The 19,767-nt window shown below is 36.7% G+C and overlaps 1 long non-coding RNA gene across 1 annotated transcript; it reads left to right on the top strand.

Moving 5' to 3' along the window:
* The first annotated feature begins 504 nt into the window (after positions 1 to 504).
* Positions 505 to 18,988, top strand: LOC107565596 (uncharacterized). Its single transcript, XR_001606392.1, has 4 exons — positions 505 to 515; positions 572 to 578; positions 6,775 to 6,923; positions 18,925 to 18,988. It is a non-coding gene; the product is annotated as an uncharacterized lncRNA (long non-coding RNA).
* The last annotated feature ends 779 nt before the right edge of the window (positions 18,989 to 19,767 follow it).

Genomic DNA, 19,767 nt, shown 5'->3' on the forward strand with positions numbered 1-19,767 from the left:
ACGGCAGTCCTTCCGTGTTTGGCAGATGCTGTTCAGAGACAGCTGCCCGTTGCCACATGCTCAGTGAACAGGCCGGCAAGAACGAACTTAGGATCAAACGTCTGCTACACATTGAGCTGACAGCTTCCAGACCCAGCCACTGACTCGACTCAATCTGTCACACAAACGACAGCTACTTCTGTGACTCAGCCCATCCCTTCCTCTGCTCTGTGTGTGTGTGCCCTCCGTTCATCTCTGACCCTGAGTCCACGTGACCAGCGCCGTGTTTGCCAGCTTCCGAAGAGCAGAAGGGCTGATGGGATTACATGGTGATCAACAGAGCAGGATTTAGGCCTTTGTGGGGGAAGCTGTCTTTGTGTAGACAATTCTCACAGAAGACAAAAAGAAAACAGCAACACTGTTGATTCTAGATTAGTTCATCAAGCTGACTTTTTAAAAATCTGCTGTGGTCCATTTGCTGACTGTATAATGCGTATTACACACAAAAACTGGGAAGGGCTTTCCAAAATTCATTAGTTCCAAACTGACTGGCTAGCTCTGTTGGAAGTAACCTGAAAGTTGTGCTTACAAGGTGCCAGGTTAATACAATGAACGCTTTTGAGGAAGAGCTAATCCCTGGATTTGCCAAAGTTGTCCAGGTTATTGGCATCATATTCCTCATTCCTCAAAAATTTGTAATGTGAAAATTTGATAATGTATGATATTTGGGGGAAAAAAAAAAATATATATATATATATTTACTTGGTTACACCATGACATTTTAAGTTATTGAATTTTATTAAACATTTTTTGTAAATCATATTAAAGGTGTTTTGTTTTTGTTAACTTCGAGAACACATAGAGGACCAGGGCTTGGAAAATCACTAGCCTGGCTCCCGAGGCTACCAAAATGCATAACAGCCCTGCCCGATGGGCTATCTTGAATAGTGAAATAAAATCCCTTTCTTGAATGCATAGTAGTTTATAATTTGCACATGTTTCTAAGTCCTGCCAATTTAAACTTTCACACATTTCAGCACGCAAACAGATTCCTCTTCGCGTCTCCTTGCCCTTGAACGGACACATACACACAAATGTACTGTATGTGTTCAGATGTATGATGTTCAGATCTTTCCATTTTGTTCAAGTTAAAAAAAGTCTCACAGTTGATTACTTCAAATATGTCACCCTCTGCCCTTTAGATCATATCATTACTGCAAATTTGATTTGTCCAAGGTTCTCTAACCGCTCCACTTCATTACGGTGAGATTGTGGATTTCAGCGAGTGAGATTTCTTGCTTATTTCTTACTGATGTAAAAAAGTCTCTTCGGATATTGCATTAGCTAAAGGCAGTCGACAAGAAAGAAAAGTTGAAAGATGAAGGCTTGAACCCTTGGCACCATAATGCAGGATGATGATTGCGTTCTGAATTTGCTCAGTGCCTTAAATGTTCTGGGCGTTTCACTTCTTGCATGAAGCTGCATGTCCATATTGTGAAGGGTTAGAAACAACCTTGAATCTCAACTGATCCATTCAATTTCCATATGGGCTTTCTTGATGCAAAATGACGTGGTAACTGTGATGCAGAGGCGTGACACAATCACAATAAGTCCACCTCTCAATGCAGCGTTATTAAATGTTCCCTTCATCTGTCGCCCAAATGTCTTGCTGTCGGTTCGACATTCATTGTTCATGTAATCTAACACATCTCTAGCAGGGCTTTCCTGAAGCTAGTCTCATCCACAGCTGCCTGAAGCACAATTTACACATTACCGTTTCCACATTTTGAACTCTTGATTAAGAAAATACTAGGGCTGTTGATGGATTAATTTAATTAATGTTTAGGTTAAAAATGATATGGCAATTAATTAAAGGGATCTTTTTTTTAAAGATCATTATTTTGTGTATTTGGTGTAACAGAATATGTTGACATGCTTTAATGTTCAAAAAACACATTATTTTTCAAATACTGTACATTATTGTAGGTCCTCTATGCCCCGCCTCTCTCAAATGCTTAGTTTTCTACAAAGTCCCTCCTTCCGACAAGCGCAGTCTGCTCTGATTGGCCGGTTGACCCAGTGCATTGTGATTGGCCCAAACACCGCAAGCACTCGTCGGAAATGTAACGCCCCTTACCATAATCGCCAGCTTCATCTTTCAAAATAAATGTAAAGACAGAGCCCGAAAGGGGAACAGAGTCGCGTGACAGACACAGTGATGATGCAGTACACAAAGTTAATTATGACTACACATTTATTTACATTTGACTTAAACATTCTGTTAAAACCCTTGATAGTACATTGCTCTGTCAGATGAAAACATTGAATATATTACAGAAAGTTGCTTCATAAATTGATGTATTGTTTGTTTTATTTACAAATGCCTATCATCAGATATTGCTTATTTACAAATGCCTTTTACAGGCCTACAGGAGTTGATCAATTTTGTCGTTCACTTAAAGTTGGTACAAGAGCCTGACCGATATATCGTTTTGCTAATATTATCGGCCGATATAAGCCTGTCTCCGATACATCGGTATCGGCAAATATGCCGCCGATATGATTTTTTTTTTACAGAACATATAACGCAGATAAAATGCTTGAAATGGTGTAATTGCTTAGTTTGTTCAGCAGAGCGCGCTCCATTGTTTGCTACTGGCGACCTGGATAAAACGCTTTAAAGCTTAAGTCTATGGAATAATTGAGACCACCCCTGCATCGATAGCCCCCGGGGTTCGGGAGTTACGGGTGGTTAAATTCGCGGTCCGGCGCCAAACGATCAAGCGATCTCGGGGGGCTACCGACGCGTGGATGGTGGCGTTTGAGAGGGCTCCTCAGCTGAAGGGATCCCCCGAATTTGGTGGAGATCCGCCGGCACGTTCGCGAGATAGTGACACCAGCCAACACTTTCACTTCAGTAAGGAGGTCTCTTGTTCAGGCAGCAGCATTCAAGCGTTGTCTTATTTGACCGTAAGTGCCCTGCGAAGTGGACTTCACATGAAATTCCGCCATGATTCCAGTTCCAAGTGAACGTACACATTACATTCAAAGGGCATTAAAGTGCGCGAGACGTGAATTTATATTTAGGGATGCACCGAATGTTCGGCAACCGAACCGAATAAGCGAAAAGACAGAATAAATTGTACCGAACAATGATATGACACGATCAAATAGCAACCAGCGCAGAGTGAGAGGTGCGCACTCTTTATTATGCAGCACACACGTCAGCAGTGTGGAAGCATTTAAACTGTCGGAAAAAGACACAAAAATCATTACAAGCACCGACAGTGAGAGACTGTTTAGGACTGCATCGCATGTCTTCAATGAGAAGAGGAAGGGGTGATTGTTGCTGGTTACTGTATGATGATTGAAATCGTGAAATGGCCTTAATTAGTAAATAAACTGCAGAACGTTATGTTTTCTAATACACGCACGCATTGCATGTATTCTGACAGAGCTGCACGAACTCGCAGCAGATCTGCTTGTTAACCAGGGTTCAAAGTCCAAAGCACGAAGAAAATCTGCGCTGATACAGTCGTCCGTTGCTCAGTCACATTTTAATGAATTTTTACAAGGCATGTGACAATGCTTTGAAAAGCAAGACAAAACAGTAAAAGGCACATTTTGGCTTTTTAATTTATTAAATGGCGATTTTTTTTTTGTGCAAAATACATGGGGAAAAAAAACTAGAAAAAACGTGTTCGGTATTCGGCCTTCGGCCCAGTGTTTAATTTTGTTCGGTTTTGGCTTCGGCCAAGAATTTTCATTTCGGTGTATCCCTATTTATATTGTATTTATTTACAGAGGTGTATTATTTCACACTTCTCTAGTAAGTTTCGTCTGTGTGTGAAGACAGTAGTGCAGATCTGTGAATGAATGTTCCGAAGTGAAAAACTTCAACGGAATAAAGTTGAATTGAATTAAAGTTGAATAAACTTCAACTTTACTGTTCAGTGCACTGATGTCAGACTCATTTCGGATAATTAAGTTTATTGTTAAATTGTTAAATGCCCTGCCTCCATTACATATCTGTCACGCCATTATAAGTGTTTGATCACCATATTTGAGTTCATATTGAGATCATTGCAAAAAATGTGTTTATATATATATATATATATATATACACTGTATTCTCTATATAGTACCAGTCAAATGTTTGGACACACGAATGGGAAAGTGTCCAAACTTTTGACTGGTATTGTACTATAATATACACAAAGAATATCGGCCGACATATCGATATCTTTTTAACTCCCTAATATCGGTATCGGCCCCAAAAAACTCCTATCGGTCGGGCTCTAATTACTAGCTTGAATTGGTCCAATAGTTAGAATTTTTTGTTATTATTTTATTACAAGTTTTTATTATGGAATTTATGTATTCAATGCATTGGGGACATGGTTAATTGAATAAATTACTTTCTCTGAGTAATCACAGTAAATTAGCACATTAAATTGACAGCCCTAGAAAATACATTTCCATTGGTTTGTCAGTATGATTGCCTAATAATGCTAGAGAAGTTCCCATGGTGTTACATCCTGCTGTGCAGTGGTCCTCAATACATTATGGCAAGTTTTACACCTTAATCTGATTCCAGTGCTTTCATGCTAGTCAAAAGCCAGACACCATTAGCCAAAGTGCAAGCCTGCCCAGCATGGGCGTCTGGTCTTTATGTGACGAATGGGAAAAGTTTTGAAAGGAGCTTTGAGCTGCTTTTACAGCTCTTGAGTAACTTGAGATTTCTTTAGCCAGTGCTAGGTCATATTTGTTTAGTACATTCTTGATTAAAGCGTTGCACCTCTACAAGCATTGCGTATCTTCATTGACATCAATCACGCTGATGGGCCTGGGAAACCGGCTGTTGTCTTTGAGACTTTCACTTGCGACGTCTGCTTAGTGTTTCTCCTTATCTTGTTTTCTGATGGAACAATCCGAGAATACAGAACAGCAGTCTTGCTTTGCTAAAACAGCCATGTAATTGATTTACTTGGACTTTTATTGCACTTGCAGTATTTTGTACGATGTGGTCAGCCGGATTCTCAGGTCTAAGTAGAGTAAGTGGATTAGATTACATTCACTGTTTGTTACCGTAATTTCATGCATATTTAAAAGATTTAACCTTTTAAAACTTGTTAATGTCAAGTCTGAGCTGTAGCAGTGTGTAAAGCTTTGGTGCTCATGCAGGAGACAAGAGTTCGATTCCAGCTCATTCACCAATTCTTGTGTTCCGGTCCAGCTTCTTGGCAGAGAGAAGATTTAAAAGTATAGTTCACCCAAAAATTAAAATTTTGTAATTTACTCACCCACATGAGGGATTCCTGTCCCTCCATTGAAAGTCCATTCCAGTTCATATAAGTAATTCATATGAATTGGGCACTTAAAGTCTTCTGAAATCACACAATTGCTTAAAAGGATAGTTCACCCAAAATGGAAAATTATCCCATAATTTACTCACTCTCAAGCCATCCTAGGTGTATATGCCTTTCTTCTTTCAGACGAACATAATCAGTTATATTAAATAATATCCTGGCTCTTCCCAGCTTTGTAATGGCATGAACAATGTTTGAGTTTTTGAAGTTCCAAAAAGTCCATCCATTCATCATAAAAGGCTTAATAGTTTATAAAGTTTTAAGTAAGGATATTTTTCTCATAAAAACCCATCACTTCGCTTCAGAAGGCATTTGTTAACCCCTGGAGTCCTATGGATTACTTTTATGATGGATGGATGTGCTTTTTGGAGCCTCAAAAACTTTCACCATTCACTGTCATTACATAACTGGGAAGAGCCAGGATATTATTAACTCCCATTGTGTTTGTCTGAAAGAAGAAAGGCATATATGCCTAGGATGGTTTGAGGGTGAGTAAATTACGGTATAATTTTCAATTTTGGGTGAACTGTTCATTTAATGTGATGAATGTATTTAATTTAGGCTTTCATTCACACATAATCTTTGATAAATACACATACATTAGGCACATTAGATAGTAAACAGAAAGCTCAGCCATATTTGCTTCATGTGTCAAAACAAACCTCATTGGTGCATCAAGCGCGCGCTTTTGAGCTTCCCTTTACCATAAATAAGACTTGTGGAAATGGAAGATTTTGTCCTTTTTTATATCTTTTTTTGTGCTCTTTGGGAAAATAAATAGCATATGAGTTTGGAAAGGCATGAGTGTGAGAAAGTAATGAGATTTATTTATTTACTTCTCTCTCTTTTCTTTTTTTAAAATTCAATCTTGATAGGGAACTCGCCCTGTCTCAAACTCTGCAGGTTAATCTTTAGGACAGATCTGCTTAGACAAGAACTGGCTGGCAAAGAAACACTTTCAAATTGGTCTTGAGTCGCCATCACGTACGTTCTCGCTCTCGCTCTCGCTCTCTGCTTGTTCTTGCTGTTTTCCCCCCCAAGCATCACTGAGTCTCATCATGTGCCAGGCAGTTTGTTTGGTGTGCAGTTTCAGGGGAATATCCAGCTTTCCGCAGAGCTGTCCCTCACATCCATTAATCAAGCCACTTTCTCCTGATGGAACACACCTTAATTAGCATCTAACTGCTTTATGCCTGCGTCTCTGCCCCGGGCTGCGGGGAGCGCGAGGGGTCGGCGTTATAGTGAGCGAATCAGTGAGTGTGAATGCAAGGCAGTCAGGCAGACGTTCATTTGAGACACGCTCCGGCTGTCTCACGGGCCCCGCCGCGTCTTCGCTGACACTTAATCCTGGGCCTGGATGATTGGCAGTGAGCTGCTCTGGCACCAATGACGGTCGTGTTTTTCCATCCACCTGCTTTTGTTTCAGGTCATTGATAGCCCTGAGGTTCACATGCTGAACGGGGGAGGAGGAGCGGGAGGAAGAGGAGCGAGACGTGAGCTAGATTGAGTTTCCTTGGCGACCGAAGGGACCCACTTGGGGCGATGACTCTGGAGAATGCAGCATGCACACTTGAGGTGAGGGGCGATGCCATGTGGTATTTTGATGCTGTTCTGTAACTTTCTGTGTCTCTTGCGATGCTCACCGAATATGTGTAAATGAAGTCAAATCGTTTCCTGGAAAAAAAATAATTTGTACTTTATCTCCAGCTCTTACTGATAAGTGGTCAGCTTTTTGTTCTTGTCTGTTCTTAAGAGCTGGGATTCATTTATATAATCCAGTTTGTAGTGTTTTACAATTGGATCTTTTGCTAAATGAATTGGCCATTGGCCATTTCTGACAGGAATAATGGTGTTTTTTACTAATTTGCCTTGAACAGTTTTTAGTGGTTGGACTCTATTGAAAACGAGGGTTGTCATTATTCCAAATTTTCAGTAGTTAATACCAATGCCAATTAAATTTTGATTGCAAAAAGCTAATTTTGTTATTGAACAAATGAAAATGAAAGCTAAAAAATCAAATTAAAACAGTAACACTTTAGTATAGGGATCAATTCTCACTATTAAATAGTTGCTTATTAGCATGCCTATTATTAACATATTGGCTGTTTATTAGTACTTATAAAGCACATATTCTGCATGACCATATTCTACATCCTTAATCCTACCCAATACCTAAACTTAACAACTACCTTACTAACTATTGATAAGCATCAAATTAGGAGTTTATTGATGCAAAAGTCGTAGTTAATGGTTTGTAAATAGTAAGAATTGCACCTTAAAATAATGTGTGACCATTAAAACAATTAAATGTTTACAGTCACTTTAGACATAACTGATAATACATCGCAGAAAGATTCATTCAGAAAGCCATATTCACAAAGTGTGCAAAGCACACAAATCTTTAGAAGTCAGCCATCATTTAGTCAGAAAGCGCAGGTATCAAATTTGAGTCTCTTACTACCAATACTGCAGAAAATTTATATATTTACTTTTTCAAAACATAATAATACAACTTATATGTAAGCTGTGAAATTTAACTTGTTTTTTACTTATTTTTCTTTTTTATTTATGATCCTTAGTTGACATATGGTCAGATATTAAACCTGATCTTTGTCAAAAGGCTGACTTTTCTGTATTTTCTATTTATAATTTTTAGTGCTGTCAAACGATTAATCGCATTCCAAATTAAAAGTTTTTGTTCACATAATAAATGTGTGTACTGTGTATATTTATTATGTATATATAAATACAAACTCATTCATGTATATATAAAAAAAAAGTATGTATTAAATATATTTATATATTACATAAAATATAAGAACATAAATATATAAATGTATATACATGTAAATATTTTCTAAATATATTCTGCATGTGTATGTCTTTATATATACATAATAAATAAACACAGTACACATGCATATATTAAGTAAACAACATTTTTTATTTTGGATGCGATTAATTGTTTGACAGTACTAATAATTTTGTATTATTCTCCATGAAGAGTGTGAGGGAGAATGAAACTTGAGCTAGTCTGACTCGACAAGTGCTATAGAGACCTGCTATAATGAGCGGAGTTATTATATTCCTGGAAAATAAATTACTTTTTCTTTTTCTTTTTTTTTTCTTTTCTTTTTTTGTAGAAACACGGATATATGAACCTTTGCTGTGTGTTAAATTATTCACTCCAGGCCTGAACAAAAGTGAGCATGGGCCAGTAGAACTGAACGCTGCCCAGCTCAGGTGCTTGTTAATAATGAAGTACTTATCTTCAAGCCTCTGTGGATGTTTTTTCTTTTTCTTTTTAAATGTTTTGTCTCTCACTCAATGCTTTAGTTCCCGAATCACTCCTCCATCTTTCTCAGGGTCAGTATACGGACTTCATCGAGGTTACACGTGGATCACTTCATCTGTGCCTCTAATATGTTCATGTAGATTGTCTAGCAGGTTCATGGCTCCCAAACACGTGGATGTGTTACGTCGAGTTGTGCGTCATTCAGTCGAATGACTTTAAAATTCTACTTTTAAGAATTAAAGGATATGAATTACCTATAAACTAGTGCTGTCAAATTATTAATCGCGATTAATTGCATCCAAAATAAAAGTTTTTGTTTACATAATATATGTATGTGTACCATGTTTATTTATTATGTTTATATAAATACACACACATACCGTATATATTTTGAAAATATTTACATGTATTTATATATTTATATTTTTATATTATATATACATATATTTAATACTTAAACATAACATATTTTTCTTAAATATATACATGCATGTGTGTGTATTTATACATAATAAATAGACACAGTATTGTAAGGGAAACTGGTCAGTTTAGCTCAAAGGGAATCATTTATTTGGAATTTGGACAGAATCACTGTTTTACGGATGATCACTGAGTCGGCCAGCGATTCATTGAACGAGCCGTATAACATCAATTCTGCAATGGATATTAATATCCAAAGTATAGTGAAAACACTATTTATTAGCACAGTAACAAGATCGGCAGTTTAAGACATTAACTTGTAAGCACAAAACACAAGATACTTCTCTATTCAATATGAATAAGGCTTTATTGGATAAAGAATATTAACTAATCTAACACATGAACACACGCACTCACACATTCACACAAGTTGCAGGAAGAGAGAAAGTGAGGAAAGAATGAGTTTAAGAGAATTAAAATGTGAAATCCCAAGTTTACAGCAATATGTGCAATTGCATAGACCTGAACAACCATCAATCACTTAATTAACCCTCGAATTGAGTTCCTCAATGAGGTTAAAATTTATATTAAATGCACCAGTTCAGCTAGGATCTGGAGATACTTGTGTTGCTTGTGTTCTTTGTTGTCGTCCTTGCAGAAAAGGGGGTTTCTCAAGGTTGCTGATTGGCTGGAAGTTCAGTAGTCGTTGAAGTGACGTCTTGGGAAGCCAGTGGTTGGGCGTTGGCTGAAGATAAGGAGTTGTGGGCTGGTTGAAGTTTTGAGGCGGTCACAGACTCAAGGTGAACTTGGAGACAAAACTTAACTCAGAACACAAATCTCTCAACGGAAAAGAAAAGAAATTAAAGTAGAAGAATAGAAGTAATGAGACTAGATGGGTTTTCTTCTCATCGTGGCTAGTGGCTAGTAGCAGCGGGCATGCAGGCCGATGCATGCTGAAACGTTGCTCAAAGAACGCAAAAAGTGATGGCAAAAAGCATGGCTAAAAGCACAAAGCAAAAGTGATGACTAAAAGCATGATTGATGGTGTCCTGAGTATTTAACCCGGGCTGATGGTGTCTTGACCATTTAGATATTGTCTTTGCTCGGGGTGTTGTATGTTTCTCCTCCCAATACATAAATCACACGTTATCTTATCAGTCACATGGTCTGAATTTTCCTGCTCGTGCAGGGTATAATTTGGACATGATTTCTATAACCAGAATATAATATATTTTAGAAATTATTGGTTGATAGAAACGTTTAAAGCATGAATTTTCAAACTCATACATACCCAGCATGATTAGGACATGATAGTCAAATGTGTAGGTTACATACATGATATAGAGTTATGCATAGAAATGATTAGTTGCTCATAAGTCCTTTTAGGTGCATATATACATGGGAAGGCAGTTTCTATGCCATTCTGTGAAGTAAGAATGCGTTCTGTAAAGACCAACGAGGTTAAAAGGTCTCATAAGGAATTTCAGTCTGGTTCTTGTCCTGGTTGGGGGAAACCAGTCCGAGGAAATATGTAGTTCATGATTTCAATCATGGATTTACATATGTGATAGTCAGGCTGTGCATCTCTTTGACCATTAATCTTGGTTATTTGCCCCAAATTTGACAATCTCTTTTCTGAGTTGGTATTGTCAATAAGTATTCTTTTGTTAAATGTTGAAAGCTGCTTGAAGCTGCTAGTTTGTTAGGCTCACTTCAGACTCGTGGCGCCAGGATCTGATTTACGAACATCCTGTTGTCTTGGGCCTGTTTGTGGAATTCGGCTCTTAGGGTTGTTCAGCACCAATCTGATCAAATCTTAAATTGTCTGATTCGCAGGAAAATGCTTTTAAAAAATTTCAAAAGTCACGGTAATTCAAATTCAAAATGACTGAAGGTATAACACCAGTAGAATATCATTAATTGTAAATCAACAGCAGCTTTCAGCCTGTCACCATGATGCAAACTTGAAATATCAGACATACAGGGAGTAGTTCTTTACAGGTTTTTTTATTTGATTGCGCTGCTTTTCCATTGTTTATTCTGTGTAAACATGGATGTGTTTGACTGTTGAGTTCGCATCTCTTGCAGCGTCTCATGCATGAAACGCCATTCTAAAAACACTGCGCTCAAGTTAAAAGAAGTTCACTCCCATCTTCTTGCATGTTTTACCTATTCCACTGCCCGCGTCGCATCTTTGTCAACACAAAAGCGCATTCTGCGTGAATGGGGCTTAGTGCTATATTAATGGTCCTTCACAGAGCGCGTCACACATGAGCGGTTAATCACGTTCGCCGACATGTGGTTGGATCATTCGTTTCGCTTTACTGTTATCACCGGCATATTGTCAAAGTGTCTAATTCTGACATTTGGTAATATTTCTATTCAAAATCGCGATTCCTCGATTTCTAAAAAATAAAATCGTGGCAAAACAATAAATTCGAATGAATCGATTAAATCGGGAAAATCGCCCAGCCCTACTATTAACACACACTGCAAAAAATGCTTTTCTAGCTTAGATCTTTTGTCTTGTTTCCAGCCAAAATATCAAAAAATTCTTAAATCAAGAAGGATTTTCTAGACAGAAAACAAGATTATTTTTCTTACCCCATTGGGAGATTATTTTGCTTGTTTCAAGCAAAAACTCACTTGAATTCGACTTGTTTTTTCTGAAAACATGACAATAATTTTTACTTGTCTAGAAAATCCTTCTTGATTTAAGAATTTTTTGATATTTTGGCTGGAAACAAGACAAAAGATCTAAGCTAGAAAAGCATTTTTTGCAGTGCACACTAATTCCAGGACTATTAGACGACATTACCATAATAATCAATATTTTACTGTTATTTTTAATATATAAACTTTAGTTTTATGCACCATGGTGGAACACCTAAATTGTACGTAAATGTTTATTTTCATTATTTGCTAGAAAACAAAGTTGAAGACATTTTCTTGTGCATGGCTAATTAAAATGTGCTTTGATACCTGTATTTATTCTTTTGACTGTCATATTTAGTTTAGAAAATATGTTTTTATCACAAAATATTCTACAATAAGCACAGTTTACAGGTTCATAGATGCTCTTAAATAGATAAAAAGCAATAGCATTGCTGATGAGGGGAATATTTGAACTGAATGGTGTATTAATAGCTCAAAGTCACAGTGTTCAATTGCAGCTTAGTTTCAGAAAAAAGAGAGCACAAATAAACCACCATATTTATAGCAACAGAAGATGACATGAAATACTAACTACTGAATATGATACAAACTATGAACAGTATCATTTACCCAGTTTATGTCTCCCCATATCGTTAGTGACACTCTTGTACTTCCATTCATTAACTGTTCAGCTGGAGTTCTTTCCTGTTTGGTGCTCTTTCATAGGGTTGGGTATCGTTTGAATTTGATTCTGCTTACCAGAATGCATAAAGTCAACATGTTTTCATGTACTATATTTAAGGATAAACTCTTAACTCTCGAGAGGCCGTATGAATCGCAGGCTGCTAGTTTGAAACCACTGGTTTGATAGATTTTATAAGTCCTCCTAGATTTTTATGGCACATTTGGGACTGTCGCCTGTAACAAGATTGGGCCCATACCGGGGTTGGGGGAGAAAAAGGATTCATTGTGCTGTGACTCACTCAGTCGTTGGATACAACTGAACATTTGTGCACGGCCAAGAAAACAAGACACAGCGTCTCATGAACTAAAGTGGCATTGCCTCCTCTGATACTATGTTTTCATACTGTTTTTTTTCTGTTGGCACATCAAAGCAGACATATTTGTGTGGCTTCTATGAATCTTCACACAGAATTAAACGACAAGCCATTTTAAACATTGAAGCATTGATATGCATCAAGGATCAGCTTTGGAATCCGATTCCAGAAGTGTTAGATGCTGAACTATTCCCACCACTACCCAATACAGTTGCCTCAAGTGTTTATAGTCATTCGTTAGAGATTTAATTAGACTGGTGCGTTGAAAGAACAGGTAGAGGAGATCATCGTAGAATATTCTGCTAGCCTAGACCTGATTGATTCATTATCTTTGCTTCTCACGCAACAGGAGGCACCAAGCCAAGAAGCCCAGTCCAAAGAACAACATCTGTTGTCTGCACAATACTTTCCAAGAAAAATGCTCCATGCTGTGAATAAGACTGTGCAGACATTAGGAGATGGGTCGTTCTGAACACTGAACACCAGCATCGTTTGCACCAGTCATCTGGAAAGTGGGCTGAAGGTGCCAGATTTTGAATCAGCTTTCGCACGTTAAATATGTAAAGGCTGTGGTGATCAGTTTTTTTTTTTCCAAATGACAGACTGCTGTGATTGGGATGACCTGTTATTCTGGAGCTCTGGTTTCTCAGTATTGATACTAAATCAATACTGTAGGCAACAATAACTGCATAAAGCCTTTTTTTGCTTTTTTTTGTTCAAAATAGATGACACTAACTTAAAAGTCCAAATGTGGATGAAATGTAACATGGAAATGTCATATGGGATAATAAAGTTTAAATTTACAGTAGATTGGTACAAATTTCCTTTTATTTCTTGGAAAAAAAAAATAGAATGAATAATAGGTGGCACAACTTGAATTTTTTAGATTTACTATTCCTTTAAAACATGTTGCTTAATCGAGTTTGACAAAAAAAAAAAAAAAAATTATTAGGATTATTATGCAAGTGTGTATTTTTCGATAAAATTCATGTATAGATTAGTGTTTTAGCTACTATCTCTAAATTGAATTAGATGTTCAATATGGAATAATGTGTACTAAGGAATCATAACACAAGAAACACGCATTAGTAATTGGGCCAATTTTGATTTCTTACTGACCACAGTGTTATTTACTATTATAGTAATTTATTACTACTTTAAATTTGCTTTTTTAAATTTTCATTATAATTTTAAGTGTTAATAAGTTTGTTGTGATTTTGTTAGTTTTGAAGTATTTCTATTTAGCTTTATTTTTATTTCAGTTTTAATAATTTCCTTTTCATTATTTCAATTAACAAAAACTGTTGAATACTTTTAGATTTAGTTAATAACATAGCACTGATATTGACTTCAATATTTTGGTTAATTTGATTCTGCTTTCAGCACATATAATTGTAGTAGTACTATTAGTTGACTAGCTAGATGAAGCACAGAGACAGATCCCCTCCGAAGACCTTGTCACCTAAACGGCCATCGGGACAAGACCACGGGAGCCAGATGAGTCCTCTGCACAATCTGACTTTGTTGCAGCAGCCTAGAATTAAACTGCTGGTTTCATCTGGCCAGAGTAGAACAGCACACAATTTTCCTGTTTAATACTATTTGTGAAGGGATGAAACATGTTATGTTGTGACTAGGGATGTCAATGATTAATCGATGATCGATTAATTGTCGATAAGAGATGCAATCGATTAAAGCTATCGATGGTCGATTAAGCAGTTTAATTTTGGGCTGCGTGCGGCTCATGCGCAAAACACGTGCGAGCGGCTGTGAGTGACGGTGACGGTATATAAATGCATCATCATTCACTCATAATTACAAATGAAGCTTTTAATGTGATTTAAACTTTAAAAGTACATTAAAATAGAAACAACACAAAGTTCTTCCACATGGAATGCAATAGAAATGTAGTAACAGTCATTTCCCCAGATAGTTGTTTCATATTTGAAACAATTAGGTGAAGGTTGCAGGGCTGCGGGACACTGCGGGGGAAGGATTCATTCCATCAACTTGTTAATTCGTTCCTACGACTTATTAATTTATGGCCACTGTCCATGTTTCATTAATTTTGTTCCTTAAATAACCCATGATTTAACTAAAATGAGGGAACAAATTAATACATCGAACGAATTCTTAATTCATGGCCTAAATAATAGTTTAATATTCAAATACATTGCGAATATGGAAACATTTGGATTTGTGCCGAATGAGACGTGAGCAATAAGCTCCAAATGCATCTAGCCAAACCCGCGCTCGCTCCGTCTCGTCTGCACGCACGCATGCACTGTCACGATCTAAGGCACTGTAAATGCCGGATTTTAAAAACAAATAGGACTACCGCAACACAAAAATTTAAAATCTGTCATTTTCCGGAACAGGATCCAGCAGGATCAAATTAAGTACTGGTCATAATACTCACATGATAATGTTTGATGTGAGCAACAGTGTGTTCTGCTGCAGCAGCGCCGATGGAAGCGGTTCACTGACTGCAGCACAGCCACACGCGCCACAGTTACGTTTGGGATCGTTTTATTTTAAATACCATAATGTCAGTTGAAAACATTGCAATTGTGTTTTAAAATACAATAACGAGCACCACGAAACCATTTAAAGAGGCGCGTTCAGCGTTCTCCGTGACGGGATAGGAAACAGTCAACAAAGTAAAATGATCTCAAACGTACTCTCTTCATTTTATCAAATGATCATAATCACATCTATTCATTTTACGATCCTGCTACTAGCATATTATTCAGACTAAATAAAATGCTAGTGGGGGTTTTTTATTTAGTAACTTTTGCACATCCTGTCACGCCAGGCCGCATACGCATTTTGCAGCATATTAAGGTTAACGATTAATTGATCGTTAATTTAAACGACGATCGATCATGGAAGTGATCGAAAATTGACATCCCTAGTTGTGATGTTATTGGTAAATATTTTACCTCCCTGCCTCCACAGTCTAGGTTACGTCAGCAGAAAATGTTTCTGAGGCTGGGAAAGTTATTACATTTTTAATGAGAGGTTATGAAAACAAACATTTTCTGTAGAATACAGTGAACTTACACAATAAGACCAGGATCATTTATTAATAAACAAAGTAATGGTCAGAGCCATGATGACACACAAGAGCTGTTTTTGTTCAGTGGTTGTGGCTTTCTTCAGTCTCTTAGTAGGAGAAGATGAAGCGTAGTGTTTGAGGGAAGTGGAGGTGAATGGGTCTCAGTATCAGTGCAGCAGCTGACTGTCATGGATGGCTAACTGCCACGGGCCTCTAGTTTGTTATTCTCTGCCATATCTTGTGACAAAGCTTTCTCATCCACAGCAGGTTTTGCTGCTGATATTTATTGCAGAAAAAAGACCTCTATAGCAGCACTTTAATACTGCATTGCTTTCAGGTCAGGGAGAGCAAATGTTTTCACCAGAAAAAAATTCTGACAGTTAAAAACATTTTTAACTGGGTAATTTACAGTCTCCTTGATGAAAATGTAATTACATTTAGAATGTGTTGCCAATGCAACAGTGCTTTGTGATTAGGGCATGGCACCGTGCCAAGGCCATGAGTTCACATACTGAGTGAAAGTGCCAAAAGCAGAAATGTATGTTACAAAGCCATAAATTGTTAATTTTAGGAACAGATGTGACTGTTTAAACCTTGAGATTGTGAAGATACAAGACAGGATCTGTAGATATGCTTTCTTGTACAGTAAATGTTGCTCTTTATAATAAACATACAATGAAGCAAGCTGCAAATATGGAAGGCCAAAACTGCAAAAATGATAGTGAACAAATCATATTCAGTTGAACTGCACATTACAAGATTAATTAGTCACGCCAGGGGTAAATGGACCACCCCTCATTATAATAGTGTTAACTTTCCTGTATTTATATATTACTTTATTTTTAGCAGTTTTGGTCTTGCATACACTGAAATATATTGTGCACAGAATTTACTTTCATTCGGAAATTGCTGGTAAATTTCACAAATAATTACAAAGACAACAGCCAGTAACACATTGAATGGAAAATGAAATGAAATAGTGTACTTTACCAGAAATACATTAGTGCTGTCAAACGATTAATCGCGATTAATCGCATACAAAATAAATGTTTTTGTTGACATAATAAATGTATGTGTACTGTGTTTATTTATTATGTGTATATATAAATACACACACATACAGTATATATATTGAAAATATTTATATGTGTATATACATTTACATTTTTATATTATATATAAATATATTTAATATATAAACAACATATTTTTCTTAAATATATACATGTAGGTGTATTTATACTGTATATAAATATTAATAAATATACACGGTGCACACTACTGATATTATGTCAACAAAAACGGTTATTTTGGATGCGATTAATCGCGATTAATCATTTGACAGCAATAAAATACATACATAAAATAAAATGAAAAACAATGTGTGCGAAAGAACCAAGTTATTATTTACTGATAACCTTCTCCTCAAGTGAACTCATTCAAGATCCTCCAAAATTACTTTGTTTTCCACAGTAGAAATAGTCGTTAGTTAGTCATTGGTCTTTAAGAAACTGAATCGGGTCAGTTGTGAATTCATGTTTACTTTAGTGAGCGGTTTCCTCAGTGTTAGGCATATAGAGAGCCCAGTGTTGTTTGACCATTTTTCTTTTACACACCCTGTTAAGCAAGGTAAAGTACACATTGCTTGAATCCCATTGTGCTTTCATTCATTGTAACATTTGATAACATTTAAAACTATTTTTTATTCTGTACTATGGTGCAGTGTCCTTTATCTAATCTTATCTTGCTGCTTATTACCCCGAACACGTACCAGATATCATTCAAACTACAGTCAGCTTTACCTTCTGTAATATATAACCAAAATGTCCCTTTTTCAGTGCCCTGACACTCCATACAGTCATTGACTGTAATGACTATAATGTCACAGTGTGTGTCTGCAGTGCAGGAGTTCATTATTCTGCTGTGGTAACTGTGAGGGAGGAGGTCTGTCGGATGCGGTGGTAATGAGCAGCCTCTGTGTTAATTAGGCAAAGGAAGAACAATTGCTTTGAGTTGTGACTGAATGAGGTGATTTCCGAGAAGGCCGTGTGTGAATGTGGTGACTGATATTAATATTAATGTAACATGTGATGTGTGTCTCATGGTAGACAAAAAACAGGAGTTCACTTGGAGTTTGAAGTTTGTGAATTCATAAACCAGATGCTAATGGGATGTTTTTTTCATTATACCGTCCCGATGTGTTATTTTTCACTCTTGAGTTGGAATCTTCATTATGTTTCAGGATTATGAGCATGCAAATGTTTTAAATAGTGTTTCTGATATAAACCTCAGTACCAAATTATGTCATTAGAGATTCATTTCTGTTCATTGTGTTTCAATGAATCAATGTAAAACTGTGATTAACACAAATTAAATGGTAAATTATCTTTAAAAACATTTCTAGTGTGAAGTCCTTGTCCAATTTTGATGTCCGAGTCAATAATATATTTTGCAAAGTAAATTTGTACTATGTATTGGTGCATATAAATAGTTATATCAGTTAATTAGTGTTACAAATGAAATGTCATTCTTCATTGTTTTTGAGTGTAAACATTATGGAAAACTTTTTAAACTAGATTTTTGCTCTATTTTACTTTTTGCAGTTAATGTTTTCAATCTAATTGGCTGGATGGTCTGTTTGGTTGAAATATGGTTCACCTGACTAAAGATAATTTAAAAAAAAAAAGGTTTTAAATTCATTTGAGAGCAGTTACATAGTATTAGCTATTGATAAAAGTCTTAAAATATAATTTTTTTGGAGATCTCATCCAGTACTAGTACATTGAATATTTGTAACAGCCACTCTACTAATTTGCATTTTGCATTAATATTTCAGCAGTCTGTTGTCAGGTATTCCTTGCATGTTGTATTTATTTTTTTCCTCTATAACCCCCTAGGGTATAAATACATTTTACTGTATTATTTACATGCATGTCAGGATTTTCTTACCAGATGATCTGGATTAGATTCACTTCTTGTCCTGGAAGGTTCTGCTGCTGATATTTATTTTAAACCTCTTTCACTTCATAGATCGTGTTGCGACACTGTGACAAATCACATTTCGGTAACCCAAGCAAATGTGTTTTTCAGAGCGCTCAGGGCCTGAGGACCTGTGAATGAGGAGGGCACCACTGAAACCAACTCCAGTTTCAGGTATGAAAACACACTATCTAAATGATTTGTTGTGTTTGTGCATCCTTGTCTTACAGTCGGCCTCCAGAAATAGCTCTAATTGGAAAATGACATGTCTCTAGAGAGCTCTCTTGTGATACACAATTGTGTCTCATGATGTTCTCACACTCACAGTCATCTTCAGGTGCAGGCATGATCAAAGAGACTTGGCTGTTCTAGAAAGGAAGTGTTTTTTTCATAGCAAAGTTGATGCTTTCCCTTTTTCCCATGACCTCTTTCCCATGTCTTTCACATCTTGCTGTCTGTTACTGTAAAAGTTTAAAGTCATAGTCAGAATTGACCATTTACTTTTTTTAATAAACATTCCTGGTCTTATTACACTTCTTTAAATACATATTCCTGGTCTTAGTGCACAGCTTATTAAATGAAATATTTGGTTTAGATTTTTCAGTAGTGGTGTGGAGATGTCAAATATTTTTTTGTAAAATGAATACTATACTGCAGTTCATGTTTAATCATTGTCTATTTTAACATACCTGTGCTAGTTTTAGATCGTTGCAGTGGTAGTCTTCTTGCAACAGAATTAAAAGCAACCAGACAAGGTACAACAAGACCAGGGTAGAGACCAAGTCCCAACACAACTCAGAAAGCACATGGTGACACATTTTACTAAAAAAGCTAGATTTAACGAGGCTGTTTTTCTAGACTTGTATCATCAGATATGCAGGTCATAAGGGAATTGAGAATGATCTCTGTCTGAAGCAGTGAGAGGAAGTGTGTGGGGTGCCCAATAAAATGCAA

The sequence above is a fragment of the Sinocyclocheilus grahami genome, unplaced genomic scaffold (assembly GCF_001515645.1).
Source record: "Sinocyclocheilus grahami isolate Dianchi unplaced genomic scaffold, SAMN03320097.WGS_v1.1 scaffold1010.1, whole genome shotgun sequence".
Taxonomy (NCBI): Eukaryota; Metazoa; Chordata; class Actinopteri; order Cypriniformes; family Cyprinidae; genus Sinocyclocheilus; species Sinocyclocheilus grahami.